Here is a 15,438-nt window from a genome sequence, read left to right as displayed (position 1 = left end):
TTTTTAAGGATCTATTTCTTACATATATGTTTACAAAGCAAAAATATAAATTTTTATCATTATTTTTCATAGGAAGATAAAGGGTTTTATAAATTCTGTCAGTAAACTTTCCTGACCTTTTTATATTCAGTTTTTATCCCTTGTTTACAATCTGACTGAGCCATAAAGTTGTAACCAGTAACCAAGCAAAATAAACACTAAAAGGTCAGTGCATTGTATATATTACAGTTGCCTTTCAAAAATTATGCGAGACATTCAAATTCTGGCACATTTTCTCAACTCCAAACTTGTAAAATAAATAAATGATGACATAAATAAGGCCCAGGCTTTTGGTGAAACTTGTAATAAACATGAAAAGAAAGTACAAGCCCCTGTCTTTTTTAAAATTTCCATATTTTCAATGTAGTCTTCAAAATTCTTTTAAGGTAGGTATGGAAATGACGTAAAATCAACAGTGTCATAGCTGGCATAAAAATGAACAATATTGCAAATATTTTCCAGGAGGCAGATTTCAAACGAAAAACGTTCTTAGATGACAAATTAGCACATGCAAATATTTGGGAACTCTTTGTGGGTTTTAGTAATTCCTATTGTGGCAACTGCATATTTCATCAGTTATTTGAAAATGAATAATGATTATAAGACACAGACTTTGTCTCCTAAATTACCCCCATGTGTGATCCACTTGACTGGGGTGTAGAAGGTTTTCATGTATCTTGTGTATTTGCGGTGTGGTAAAGCAGAGCAAGGACATAAATGCTATGTTTTGACATATTTTTTAAATTCTTGTTGCCACGTATTTTAACTGTACATAAGAAATAAAATTAAATAGCTAAAAATGGGGAAAATGGATTGATACATTGCTTAGAAGACAGCTGGAAGCAAAGTCTGCCAGTGACATTAAAGCTATCAAACTCTCACAGAAGCAAAAGATGCTGTTTCTGTTCCGAAGGGAAGCTGAGGTCCTAGAGAGAAATCTGGCCTGCGTGGTCTCATTGACAGAGTAGTTTTGAGAAATTGGAAGAACCAGGAGAAAAAGCAAATATGGTGGTTTGGAAATGAAGCCATCTACAGAAAGGATGCTCTCGGGGGTCAGGGTAAGCGTGTAATCAAGAGAGCCCATAGCCTGAAGCAAGAGGAGGAGGATTTGAAACTCTATTCACACCTCTAGGGTATTGAGAAGAAACTGAAAGCAATTCCATCTGACCTTAAGAGACCCAGGAGCTCGCTGGCTGCTAAAAGCAAAAGGGCCAGCCCCTGATCAAGCAAACCCAGAAAACTTCACTCTGAGCCCCAAATAGAATTATCCCCTAGAAAAAAGGCACCCCAAAATGCCTAAAGTCCTGTTTCCCCAAGTACAATTTCAAATCACTACACCAAAGGAAGTAATTACTGCTTAGTGGGCCTTGGTGAACTGATGGGAGCAGTTACATTTCTATAGATCATGTGATATTTGGAATAGTGGGGATCTCACTGGACTACTGGCACAAAGTCTTTAGTTGCGTGATTTGTTCCAAGTTACTTCTAACAAACACTGAAATGTAATACATTTCTTCCCTAGTCTTGAGCAGATTACTTGATAAGGGAGCTGGCTAGAAATAGCTTTACCTTAACTCCAATTCTAAGATTTTTCTATCTTTCAATTTTATAAGCAAATATACAGGGTCCAGTAGAAGTAACACCTGCTGAAACATGGTTGGTAGGGTAATAATATGGGAGTGAAAATGTGTAGTTTTAATTTGATCATATCACCTAAAATGTCAGATGGTGTGCTTGAGTGTGATGCTGTTATGTTACAGAATGACATGCTTATGAGTTCCCAATAGAAGATTTTGTAATATGTGGGGGCATTATTTGTGCCAGACCCTGTATTTGGCACTTTCCTCAAGTTTCAGCAGTCTTTTCAGAAGAGATTCTCTTTGTACTTGGCCATAAACCCATTGAAGATGCACCTGTAAAATGTGAGTGGGATCATCAAACCAACTATAAAATAGAAGAAAGGTTCTTCTTAAGTGACATCACTGTTATAATTGCGATTTATTCAATAATAGGAGAAGGAGGGTATCATGTCTATATTCTCAAAAGAACTAGGAGTTTTCCTCGGACTGATGTGGTTGAAGGAGTGGGTGGAGGCATCTAGACCCGCCTCTGTCAGAGCAAGGAATCAGAAGACACGCCCAGTGGAACAGGCTGTCAGTCTTTTCAGAAAAAGGGACTTTTGCGATTTCAAAAGTATGATAGTCGGTAGGAAATATTTAATTTGACCATAGTAACTTCCAGATGAATTAAAAAGTTAAATGTTAAAAATAAACCTATAAACCCATTAAATACAATGGGTTGATATTTATGTAATTTTGGATGAGGAAAAACCACTATTCCTACACACTCCGAGCTGGAAATTACAAAGGAAAAGTTCCTCGATCAATAGATAAAATCTCAAATCTCCACGTTCCAATTAAAAATTTTTTAGTAAAATCATTTAAAATAGAGTTTTAACAAGATTGCAAATACATCTCCATAAATGCATGATGTACATGTGTGTTATTTACTTATGTAGAAGAAAGGATCCTTTATTGACAATATAATAAAGGTCAACATTATTTTATATAGTTTTGGTCACACAAGTGCTTTTGCGCACAAAAGTGATGTGAAATCCAGAGCTAGGGAAAGGCAAGGAGGGCCCCCTAAAGCTCTGAAGTGGGTGCTGCATGTGAGTGCATGAGTGTGCATGTGTGTGAACACACACATACACACAGGTGCTGATGCGCTGGCCCTGGTACACCTCATGTTGGGGTGGAGGTGACGCCCTGCTGGGGACAGTCCCGTAGCATCCCTGCAGATATGTTAGAGCAGGAACTAGAGCAGGATGTGAGGATATGCCAGGTCTGTATGCATTTATTTTTGACTTAGGATAGAATTTTACTTCTGTTTCCAATCTCTCATTTTCTAGGAAAATGGCAACTTGAGGAAAAGGAGAAGACTGATGACCCTTGTTGCTAAAAAGAAAAAGAAAAAAAAGTAAATCATAGGCTTCTGGTCTTCCCATGCGATCCAGTAAAATCATAAAAACCATCCCAAACACAAAACATTTGAGGGAGGTGCTGGTTTTCACATTGCATTTAGTTTTTAGTCATTCATTTGAAAGATAAGTTAATCAGTTATTATGGCAAATGCTCTCTTCTAGGTAACATCCATCCTGTTCTCTTGGCCACTCATGCTTCTTCAGACAAATGCTTTTTTCTTACTACTCCATTACACTGATCATTTCTTTGAAGCATTGATCTCCTTGAGAATAATTTCTATTTCTCTGGCCAAATGTGGTAATGAAAATAACTATACACCCAAGAGTCATGTAATACTCAAATTAAGTGAACAGTTTCTATCCAGATCTAAGGCAAATTAGCATTTGGCATTCTTGATCTCCTCTCCTTGTTCTCCAAGAATTATCTTTCCCATCAATATTCAGGAGACTACTTGTCTTGGATTTTCTCCTGTTTTTTTGACCATCACTCCTCAATCTCTTTTTCATAGTATTTTATTCCACATCTGTCTCTTTCAATTTATCTTCAATAATGTGGCTTGTACCTTTTTATTTTCTCATGACTTGTTCTGAGTAACCCCATCTATAACTACCATTCCATTATGTCAACTATGGTAATGTCTCCACAATCAATATTTCTGGTTCAAATTTCTCTTTTCATTTCCAAATCCTCTAACCTATTGAACACATAACACCTGTATATGCTTCAGACAACACCAGTTCTGCTTCCTCAAACATAGTGCTCTTCTCCCAGTCATACTCCATGTAACACCCACTGTTCCCCCCTTGCAAGTATCTTCTTCAGATCTGTGACTATTGTCCTCCTGGTTTTTTGTCTTGGATTAACACTATCATCTTGAGTCTTATTCTCTTCAACCCATCAGATCATGGAATTCTTTGGGATAATACCCTTAAATAGTTTTCACTGTCTTTAAAATAAATTTCCTGGTATTTAGCACTATATTCATAGGCACTTATCTCCTGTCATTTTATCTTCAATGACCTTTTCCTTTAACTGCACCAGCATTCTTGGGTTTTGTTCATTGGACAAGGTACTTTTTTTTTACCTTGACTCACTTCAGATTGATCCTTTTTCATGGATTGATATTCCTCACCACTCTCTACCTAAAAAATTGCTGGTTGATATAATTCATCACAAGCATACTAATTTTTGGAAAAATTATTTGAAGGGATCACCATTTACATTTCTCTTTGTATTTCAAAAATCTGGGTACCACCTGTCTATAGCACATACTCACAGTGCTGCTTTTGTTGTTGTTTTTGGAGGTGAGTCTATCATGGTAGAAACAATTTGTTGGCAACAGATACTCACTCTCTTTTATTTCCTAATGTGCAGAATCTTAATTGCATTTGGGACTGCAATGTACCTGATGAAAAACATTGATTTTACAGGCTTTCTGGTAGCTATGAAGTTCACATGACTTGATAGGTATGTGACAATAAAATGTAGCCAGAAGCCCAGTGAGCATGATTAACAAGGGGAAAGAGAAATCTCTGTCTGTTACATGTCAGGTGCACTCTGACTTTCCCTCTTCTTCTCACTAGATCACAGACACAATGCGGAATGATGGTGCAGCCTTTTCCTGTGACTATCAGAAAGAGGGACACACATGAAAGATGGCAGAGTGAAGCAAAGAAAGTGCTTGTTCTCTGATGACATCATGAAGCCACAAAACTAGACTTGGACGGCAAACTCTGTCTCTGACTTATTAAACCCATCATGATTGGCTTTCTATTATAGGTTTCCCCTAAACATAATTCTAAGTAAAAAATTTGTCTGATGGAAAGGGAGCCTTTTGCATGCAGAGACTCCATCCTATTCAGTTGTATTTGGAATTGGGTACTTAAACTGATAGAAACATTTTGGGAAAAAAGTGATTGACATTATCTACTAAAGTTAAACCCATATTTAACTTATGACCAGCATTATGATGGACACCTGAATGTCCAGCAGCAGTAGAATGAATTAAAAAGCTCCATATTTATTTGATGGAATACTATGTGGCATGGAAAAGAATAAATCACTTATTTTTAAAATAACATAAATGAATTTAACAGATATAATTTGAAGTAAAATAAGCCAGAACAAAAAGATAATATATTACATACTTCCAGTTACATGAAGACCAAAATAGGAAATATTAATTCAAGGTAACAAAGGTGAGAATTGTTAGGAGCCGCTCTGCCTGGTGTTGGAAGCTGTAACCCGCCCCCCATGGCTAAGGCTGAGTTAGTGACCTTCAGACCATAAGCCACTAAGGAGACAAAGCTTATCTCCCTGGCAGGAGTGCCACTTCTGATCCTTTTTTCATAACTTGCCCCCAATGCTTGATCAATTAGCCAATGACAGGTAAGATTCCCCAAGAGGGGATTGACCTAAGGCAGGCATGATCACATGGAGGCCCCGGGGAAGGACTTGGGGGGCTATGGAGAAAGGGGGTGATGAACCCTCACCCCTCAGCTTTGAGGAAGCCTAAGTCCTCATACTATCCGAAAAGTCTCCAAAAATTCCTTGGCTATCTTGCCTCCCCTGCCGACTTAAGCCTGAAACAATGAGAGAGAGTGGTGCAGCCCTGTGCTGGAAAGGGCAGGCTCTCCGGGTGATCAGGCCTGAGAAAGGATATGTAAAATCCCATGAAGCCTGCTTTGCTAAGAATGCTCTTAGTTAAATGATAAAGGCCTGAGCAGGAAATGAGTTTGTTTCCCAAAGTTTTGTAGCCTGTTACCTGTTAGACCCTGACTCAGAAAAAGCCCTAATAGTTCTTCATATGCTATCTATCATTTGATCCTTACTGCCTGACAATAGACAGTAAGGATTAAAAAGTTGTACCTGTACTCCTTCGCAAAAAAACCTAATAAAGGCTTGTCTAGGCAAGGGTGCACGCTCTCTCCCCTCGAGAGAGTGGCCTGCCCCTTTTCCTCCACTGGACTCAGTAGTCCCTGTGAATTTGTCTCGAATCCCATCCAAAACGCTGCATACACTGCAGACTGGTGCACGCATCAGAGAATAGCAGGTCTTTTGGGGTAGTGTTGACTGGAAGGGCAGAAAGAGATTTGGGGGGAACTCAAAGTGTATTGGAGCTTACCAAAGCATATCTGTGAATTTAGTATGGTGAACACAAGATTATCATATGTAACATAATCCAATTTTCACTTTTATTAACATCAGAAACCTATCATTATAGTATTTAATACATAGTAATTGGGAATACTGTTTTTAGGCATTTCCTTGATCAAACTCTAAGTAGAAATGAACATTAATTTTCAAATATAAAGAATATTTTTCCATGACAGATGAAAATGTCTGGAACTGGAAAATATATGAAATATAAATGCTGGCTTTCAAAGTCACTTTCACATTTTAGCAAGACTTGAACTAAATTATATAGAAGTAATTCCTAAAAGTACTCAGTAAATATCAAATTTGCAATGTTCTATTATTTTGCTTAACTTTTTTTTGCTAGAATTAAGCAGGTCTCTGTATTCACATTATCCTTACCCAAGAGCATTTGAATAAATATCATTAACTACTTGCAAATTATAGGTGTAGATTCAGAGCTCAAAACTAAACTTCTAAGAATGTAATTCAATTAAAATGATTCAGAACTGTGAATTCACCTCACCAGTCACCCGAAGACCAAAAGCTCCTTCTCACACCATACTGAATTGTTTTAATGATCATAGCCTGTGCAGGAAAAATCACATAAAAAGCTAAGAATATCCTAACCCTTTTGCAATTAAAACAGAACTTCTTTCTGATGCTTCTTTATACCTTGTCCTCATAGTTTCTATAAAAATAGGAACACAAAAGCTGAGGTCATATCAATGACTGAACTAATTCGATATTTTCTGACAGGTGTATGTTTTACAGGGTGCTAGGGATGTCATCTCTAATGTCACTGCAAAAGGTCTGATAAGGTCCAAAATGCTCCAGATGTCATATAATCCATTTTAGACCTACCACCCAAAATTTATCAAACAACTTGGATTGAAAATTTCAGCAGAGATCTCCACAAGGCACAGAAACCTACTTACAAATACCTAGTCAGCTCCTTTCCTCCTACTCCTCAGGTACAATCTCAAACTTTCTATCTGGGATCTACCCATCACTCTTAGCAAAGGATAGACTGAAACTCAGACCCTAGATTCCCAGGCGATGTCCACCATAGAACTGTTTACCCATGTTCTCTCAGAATTCTTCTCTAATAAAGGGGAATGTGTCCCACCTGCTTAAACTGAGTGCCTGTGGGAATATAATTTAAAAGCATATGTAAGATACTTCTGACTTCCAGAATCATAAAGACCTTGGAAAATCTACTTTGCCATAAAAGCAATGAGAACACTGGGAGCATTTGTTAAACTCAAGTTTTTCAGAACTTTGAAAAGTAACCAAAAGGTTACAATAATTTGAGATGTGCGTCTTTAAGAAAACTGTTGAATCTCAACTTTGTGACATTTTAGTTGGCCCTGTTCTCATCCCTTTGTCTTCGGCTCTGTGGTAGCCTTAGAAGTGAGTAGCCCCCAAACTGTATTAAACATCAAGAGCTTAGAAAGTCATTGATAGGCCTGAATTAATAGGATAGAATAGGTTTGGAGCTTCTCAAAAGCCACATTTTGAGAATTCCACTACTTGACCTGGTTCATCAGTCTCTCAGTGCAAATAGCCTTTTCCCATGGGGGATTTGCCAAAAATAATCAGTGACGATGATTTAATATTTCAGCTTTTGAAGTAATCATGGTTTGGGCAAAAAAAGAAGTTGAGCAAATATCTTAAAAGGAATCCCGGGGAATAAGGAATGGGATGCTCAAATACAGTTTTGCAAAGCTCCAAGATATTCCTGAGAACCTAGAACATATACAAGTGCAGTCCACGGGCATTCTCAGAAGAGCCTGGGAAGGCCCCACACTCTCACTGCTGCTGACCGTGAAGACCTGTGAAAGCCAGAGTGAAGTCCAAGGTAGTGTCATAAAGCAACCTAGAAATATTGTAACTGTGCCCCAGCAAACACACAGAGACACTGGGAAAATTCTGGGAGAGTTAGTCAATGAATAACTGGAAGGCAGTCAAGGGAAAGCTTGTACATACGGTGGATACACACACATGCTTACTATTGGATAAAGCAATTCCACAATAATTTTGAACATTTTTCTGGTTTACTTGAGACAAGATCCTGATTTTTGAGTTCCACACCAGCATTGAAAAAAAACTGAAGGAAAAAAATCAGAAAGATTTTAATGGAATGTTGGTTCTTTTTTTAAAAGATTTTATTTATTTTAGAGAGAGGGGAAGGGAGGGAGAAAGAGAGGGAGACAAACATCAATGTGTGTTTGCTTCTCACTTGGTTACCATTGGGGACCTGGGCTGCAACCCAGGCATGTGCTCTGACTGGGAATCAAACTGGTGACCCTTTGGTTCGCAGCCCACACTCAATCCACTGAGTTACACCTGCCAGGGGAATGTTGGTTCTTTAGGAAGGGTAGTATTGCCAAGGTAAAAAGTCAAAATAGTGAGTAGTTTTTTTTAAAGCAAGTTAAATATTATAAATAGCATGAATGCAGGGTCCAGCAGAAGCAATGCCTGCTTAAGCATAGTTGGTAGGGTAATAATATGAGTCTAATAATTTATAGTTTTAATTTGAACATTACACCTAAAATGTCATATGGTGCTTGAGTGTGACATTGCTGTGTTACGGAATTGCATGTTGTATATGTTTATCTACAATTGCAAAAAGAAAGCAAAACAAACAGTACTTTGTCAAAGACATTGATTTGTTAATACACTGAGATTATATCCTTCCATGATGTCATAAAAATTATGTTTTCAGTCTCCTAGGTTCTCAACAATACCCATCAATATATTTCTTATACTTTCTCATTTTCCTCTGCACAACTTTCTGTTTTTACAAACTTTGTCTTTCTCAGGTTCAGCATCAAAAATTTTCACTCCATGCCAATGACTGGGCTTTATTTTTTACAGATGAAGTGTTCTGGTGTACACCATCGAAGTTTTCTGACCCAAATCCATACTGACACCTCTTTATATCCCATTTCTTTTTCTTCTATAGACTCTTTTAGTGGGAAATCTGTCCTCTTACTATGAATGAATCCTTCTCACTATGCTACATAAGCCCATAATCAACACTCTCTTTAGGATCTTTGAACTATCGATTAATGCCCTCTTTCCTGGATTTTCACCTCTCATTCACCAATATTCTTTTTTCTCAGGTATAAACAGTTTCAAATTGCTTACATCTTGTAGAAAACACTTTTAAAAATCTGAGTCTTATTCTAGATACTGTCCTGTTCTACATTCATAGGCAAGATCTTGAAAATAAAAACTATTCACTTCCCCTCTTCAATTTTACCCCGGGTCCTCTGGTGGCTGAACTGACTTTGGCCATGCCTCTGAACCTGCTCTAAAGGGGTTGACAAAGACTTGCCAACCATCAAGCGTAAGAGTCGTCCTCCAGGCTTTCCTCTGATGGCCCTACGGTATTAGGCATGGTTTCTTGGGCCCTCCCTAAACTCCGCACCTTTGTTTTACTGACAGTATTTCTTCCTGATTTTCCCACTTTTATTCATTTATCTCACCTCTAGGATCTCTCCCTGTCTGCTCTATATTCTTCTTTTTAAAACATATTTTCTTGATTATGCTATTACAGTTGTCCCCGTTTTTCCCCCTTTATCTCCCTGCTCCTTGCCCCCTCCCACCCTTCTGCATTCCCTGCCCCTTAGTTCATGTCCATGGGTTGTACGTAGAAGGTCTTTGGCTTCTTCACTTTCTATACTATTCTTCACCTCCCCCATGTATTTTGCACTTACCTGTTATGCGTCTTATTCCCTGTACCTTTCCTCCCCATTTTCTCCCTTCCCCCTCTACACTGATAACCCTCCATGTGATCTCCATTTCTGTGATTCTGTTCCTATTCTAGCCATTTGCTTAGTTTTTGTTTTTTAGGTTCAGTTGTTGATAGTTGTAAGTTTGTTGTCATTTTACTGTTCATAGTTTTTGAGCTTCTTCTTTTTCTTACATAATCCCCTTTAACAAGAAATATGGCCCACATGAAAGAACAGATTAAAACTCCAGAAAAAGAACTAAGTGATAAGGAGACAGACAACCTATTAGATGCAGAGCTCAAAACACTGGTAATTAGGATGTTCACACAAATGATTGAGCTCAGTCACAAAATGAAGGAAGAAATGAAGGCTATAAAAAGTGAAATAAAGAAAAATATACAGGGAACCAACAGTGAAGAGGAGGAAACAGACTCAAATCAATGATTTGGAACAAAAGGAAGAAGTAAACAACCAAATGGAACAGAATGAAGAAACAAGAAACATTTCAAAAAAATTAGGAGGAGCTGAGGAACCTCTGGGACAACTTTAAATGTTCCAACATCCAAATCATAGGGGTGCCAGAAGGGGAAGAGGAAGGCTAAGAAATTGAAAACTTATTTGAACAAGTAATGAACGAAAACTTCCCCAGTCTGGTGAAGGAAATAGATTTCCAGGAAGTCCAGGAAGCTCAGAGAGTCCCAAAGAAATTGGATCCCTGCCTGTTCTTAAAAAAATAATAATAATTCTCAGAGTTTCATCAATGTCTTTCTTATTTTATGCTATTTGCCTTCTTAAGGGAATCTCATATATTTAAATGATGCCAGACACTGACTACATGTTCATGAAAGCCAAAGCTACAGACTCTATCTGGCTCTTTCTCCAGATGCCTCATATTCAGCTTCTAAATGATGCTTCTGGACATCCCAGAGGTACCACAAAATCAATTGCTGTTGACAGTAAGCAGAGATTTTGTATGAATTTCAGTATGGCATTGGAATACAACTTCAAATATTTTAAAGTTTTTTAATTTAGGTTTATTTTTTCCCTCTAACATCATATACTCTTAACTACTTTTTTGCATGCCAGAGGCAAAGATAAAGCCATCCAGAATTTAGTCTCAGGTGAGTAATTGCTCTTAAATCCTGGAAGAAAAACTATTAAACAACAGGCTGACTTTTCAGAACAGATCATTTTATTCCCTAGGAACAAGGTCATATCTAAGGCTGTAATTATTGATTTTAACTATTCCTTCCAGAAATGACTTGAGGTAGTATGCAGCGATTGATTTGATGTTATAAACTGTAAGTCATCTACATTTAAACTTTCTAATTGCAGAGAAATTCAAATTTGAGCTCATTTCCTCCACTTTGTTTGCATCCCAATTAAAAGATAGCCAGAGAGAACTCCAGAAATAGTGAACAAATGTATCAGAATCCACTGGGAATCCACTGTGGACATGGCCAGTCCATGGCAACCAAGGCAATCTGTGTTCAAACACTTTCGGGCACAACAGGGTGTGTGTGTAAACAAGCTGGCTAATTCCATCCCCAAGGACAGCCACTGTTAATCCCTGTGTCTGTCACCTTTCATTGCAAAATAAAACGATCTGTTTGAAGGTGAGCAGCTTGTTGGTAAATTTGTATATCTGGTAGTAAAATTTTAACTCCCCCCTTAGTCAAATGCAGTAAGATAATATATAAATGGTTTCACTGTTTCAGAATTCATTAAGGATTCATGTGTTTCTTATTTGATGTTTTAATGAGGTGGTCAGTTGTTTTCCTCTTCCCTGTAGGTTTGCATGGTGCCCTGCTATGTGCTGCAAAGGAGAAGATGCTATTATTATCATTATTATTATTATTATTATTAAGGCATACAAGAGGTTTTCAATTCCCAAGCAACTGCAATAAACATTTTAGTAAAGCTATAACTGGGAGATTAAATATATTAATGCAAAGTTGGGCAAAAGTAGGTTTATAGTTATTTATATTGAAAATCATACAATAATTAATAAATAGTAATGATAAATTGTTTCACATACTCACAACTGTAAACCTGTTTTTCCTTCATCCTGTGTATGTTAACTAATTGTTAAAAATCACAGTACTCATATAGCATGTTTAAGAATTTTTCATATGTTTGTCATCTAATTGTGTTTAATTTTCTGTGATTTGACTATTCACATCCTTACATCATAGGTGATGTAAATTTGCAACAAATAACTGAATGTTATTTGATCTGGTGTTTTATATTTAAAAACCAAAGATAGGTACAATCCACTATTATAATTTTGTGAAAGAGTGCTTTTTGGAAGGATGAGAGAGGCCAAGATCAGGGTACCACTTGAGATTACAATTGAAAGGTTATACTACACTGTTAAAGTTAATTCTCAAAAAATATAGTCAGGGTGCATCTGCCTCTAAGGCACCTTTCTTAGCACGACATAGCCAACTCTAGAAACATACATGAATAGTAAACTTTGGCCACAGTCACATTTGTTGTCTAGTTATCAAGAATCTGCAGTAGAAGTTGGATACAGCATGGCAAAATAATGCAATCTCCATATATACATACACACAACATACACTTCTGGAAGTTTAAGAATTTAAATTCTACTACAACCTTTAATATTTCCTGCCACAATATTAATCTCTATATATGAGAAACAGGTTAATATTCTATACTGATCTTCTGAAACTGCTGTTAAAATTAACATGAACCTTGAAAAGTACTTGGTGTTATACTTGACTATTCTTGTTACTGCCTCTGAATTTAACTTTTTTCTCTTTTTTATTTTGTAAGAAAATATATCCTACTTATCTTTCCTCTTTCTTCTCTTCTTATCTTTTTCTTGGAAAGAGCATAGCTGAGAGTGTATAGAAAAAGGAAAGCAAAGCTTTAAAAATTACCCAGCTTGAATACATATGTGAAAAAGGCCATTCCACCTTTAAAGTGTACAGTGCAACTGGTAATAACTGCTCCGCTTTGGCAATCATTTAATAAGTAGTTTTATTTCAGTGGAATTCTTAGAAAGAAGCACCATTGGATTAAATTTGATATCATGATTTTCAATCAATCTCATGTAATCAGAAAAATAACAGTGGAATTTACAATATCCCATTGATTAGTGGAATGTCATAAGGATTTTGCAATATAGAAATTTTTTGGCAAAATTAAAAGAGGAATCAGTGTAGATAACTAGCCCTTTGGTCTGTGGGTGACTAGTGGGCTTTTTCAAAAACATCTTATTTTGAAATAATTTAGACATATTCTGCAACAGTTGTACTCTTTATAGATACACATACAGTAGAATTATTCAAGTGAGAAAATTAACATCGATACGATAATGTTAAGTTATCAACAGGTTGCACTGGTATCTTGCCTACAGAATAAAGCACCCTCCCAACACCTTAGTTTCCGATTTATAGCCTCCTGACCTTGGAGAAAGCAGACTGCTGCTGCTCTAAGCCATCCCACTGTGGAAATCCATTGTGGCAGCACTGGGAAGCCTGTAGTTGTCATAAACGCTGTGCATATAAATTTGCTATGTCTATGTGTTTCTTGTAATATTTAGATCCTGAGGACCTTATTGATATTTTCTATGGACCTAATATTTATTTGTTTATTTGTTTGTGTTGATTACATGGTGCTTTAGAAGATGCATTCTTTTTAATTAAAAAAAAATTTAATCCTTATCTGAGGACATGCTTATTGATTTTAAAGAGAGGGGGAAGAGATGGAGAGAAAGGGGGAGAAATAACAACGTGAGAGAGGAAAACTGATCGGCTGCCTCTCACAGGCAACTCAGACGAGGACCAGTAACCTAGTTATGTGCCCCGACTGGGAATCAAACCTGCAACCCTTTGGTTTACAGAACAATGCTCCAACCAACTGAGTCACAGTGGTAAGGGTGAGGATGTATTCTTTATGATCAGAGAATAAATGCCAATACCTACCCATACGGTCTACCTTATTGAAGTGTTGTTTAGGCCTTCACTCTTTACTTACATTTTGTCCACTCAATATGTCTTTTATTGAGAGTGTTATATTACTGACTTCTATTGCTATTGTGATTCTCCTCTTATGTCCTAGCATCTGCTTCATAAAGTGACAGCAGTATCACATGGGACATTAACACTCATGCATGTTAGGCTTTCATTGGGGATTGTGGCCTTTACCCTGGAGAAGCTCCCTTTTTCAACATGTTTCATGATTTTACTCTTGAATTCCACTTGTCTTATACCAGGATTGCTACTGCCTCTGCTTCCTGGTGGTTTTATTTTTTTTCCATTTGCCTCATATATTTTTGTTTATCCTTTCCCCCTTATTCTGAATCCCTTTGTTTCAGGGTTGCCTTTTGTACAAAGCATATAGACGTATCTTGCAGTTAAGGTGAAAAAATCTCTTTTTAATAACAGAGATAGGCACATTCACATTTATGTCTGTACCTGACATACTTGTCCTCAGCTCTGCTGTAGTATTTATGTTTATTTATATTCGGGTATACAATCACTATCTTTCTTTCTCTGTGAAATCTATGTTCATTGCTCCTTACCATATGTACAGGCACAGACATACACATACTTTTACGATTTCCTGTCATCCTAGTGTTTACTTTTATACTTAAGCCTTTTAAAAACATATTTAGTTTCCTAGTATTATATCACCTTTTATAATATGATTTTGTTGAAATTACTGTCAGTAGTGTGCCCCCCCAATTCTTTGGTGTTCTTTTATATTTCACAACCCTATATTTTCTTTTTTTGTTTGTTTCTTTCATCAAGCAGTTGCTAAAAAGCATATCTTACCTTTCTCCTCCCCCCGCCACCTCCCTAGGACCCATGTATTTCGAATGCCGCTCTTGACATGGCTCAACCTTCTAAGTCCCTTCATGGGGTTTTATGTTCAGCTCTACCTAAACACTGCTTCTGTGTTTTCAGACTTGTGAATGGCTTAGGCTTTCTGGTGTAGGTTTTCGATATATCTTAGAGTCTGTTGTTCCCTTTTCTCTTCTCTGTAGTGATTATCTATGTGCCTTGTTTATCACAGAGCCCTATACTAGAGTAGACTGATGCAGGGGAGTGAAGCATCTCTGGCTGGAACTGGGTGTTCTTTCCTCTTTTTTACTTAGAGTTATTTTGAAGTTTAGGCATTCTCTGTCTTCATGTTATGCTGAGGGTGTGGCTTTTGTGTAGCTTCATTTTTCTCATTATTTTCTACTATTTTTAAGGAACTGTTGGGAGACAGCTATTACCACCTGAATTTTGTGTTTTCCACCAAGTTTTTACGTTGAAGCTTTAATCACCTATGTGACTGTGTTGGGGACAAGGCCTTTAAGGAGGTGATTATGGTTAAAAGGGGTCATAAGAATAGAGTCTTTACCCCTTAGAGGAGGAAGAAACATTAGAGCTCTCTATCATTCTGCTATGTGACAACAGAGCAAGAAGACAATAGTCTGCAAGCCAGGAAAAGATCCTGACTGGAAACCAGGTCTGCTGGCACCTTGATCTTGGACTTCCTAGCCTCCAGAATGAGAGAAAATA

The 15,438-nt window shown here is 37.2% G+C and overlaps 1 protein-coding gene across 1 annotated transcript in view; it reads right to left on the bottom strand.

Annotated features, from left to right (window-relative positions):
- The window catches only part of GPC5 (glypican 5), a 1,180,543-nt gene that overhangs the window by 602,350 nt on the left and 562,755 nt on the right, over positions 1-15,438 (bottom strand). The gene's annotated exons all lie outside the window — the stretch shown is intronic.

This window comes from Artibeus jamaicensis, unplaced genomic scaffold (assembly GCF_021234435.1).
Source record: "Artibeus jamaicensis isolate MK-2021 breed Jamaican fruit bat unplaced genomic scaffold, CSHL_Jam_final contig_415, whole genome shotgun sequence".
Taxonomy (NCBI): domain Eukaryota; kingdom Metazoa; phylum Chordata; class Mammalia; order Chiroptera; family Phyllostomidae; genus Artibeus; species Artibeus jamaicensis.
The sequence above is the reverse complement of the archived record's forward strand: the minus strand, read 5'-3'. Positions and strand labels throughout refer to the sequence as shown.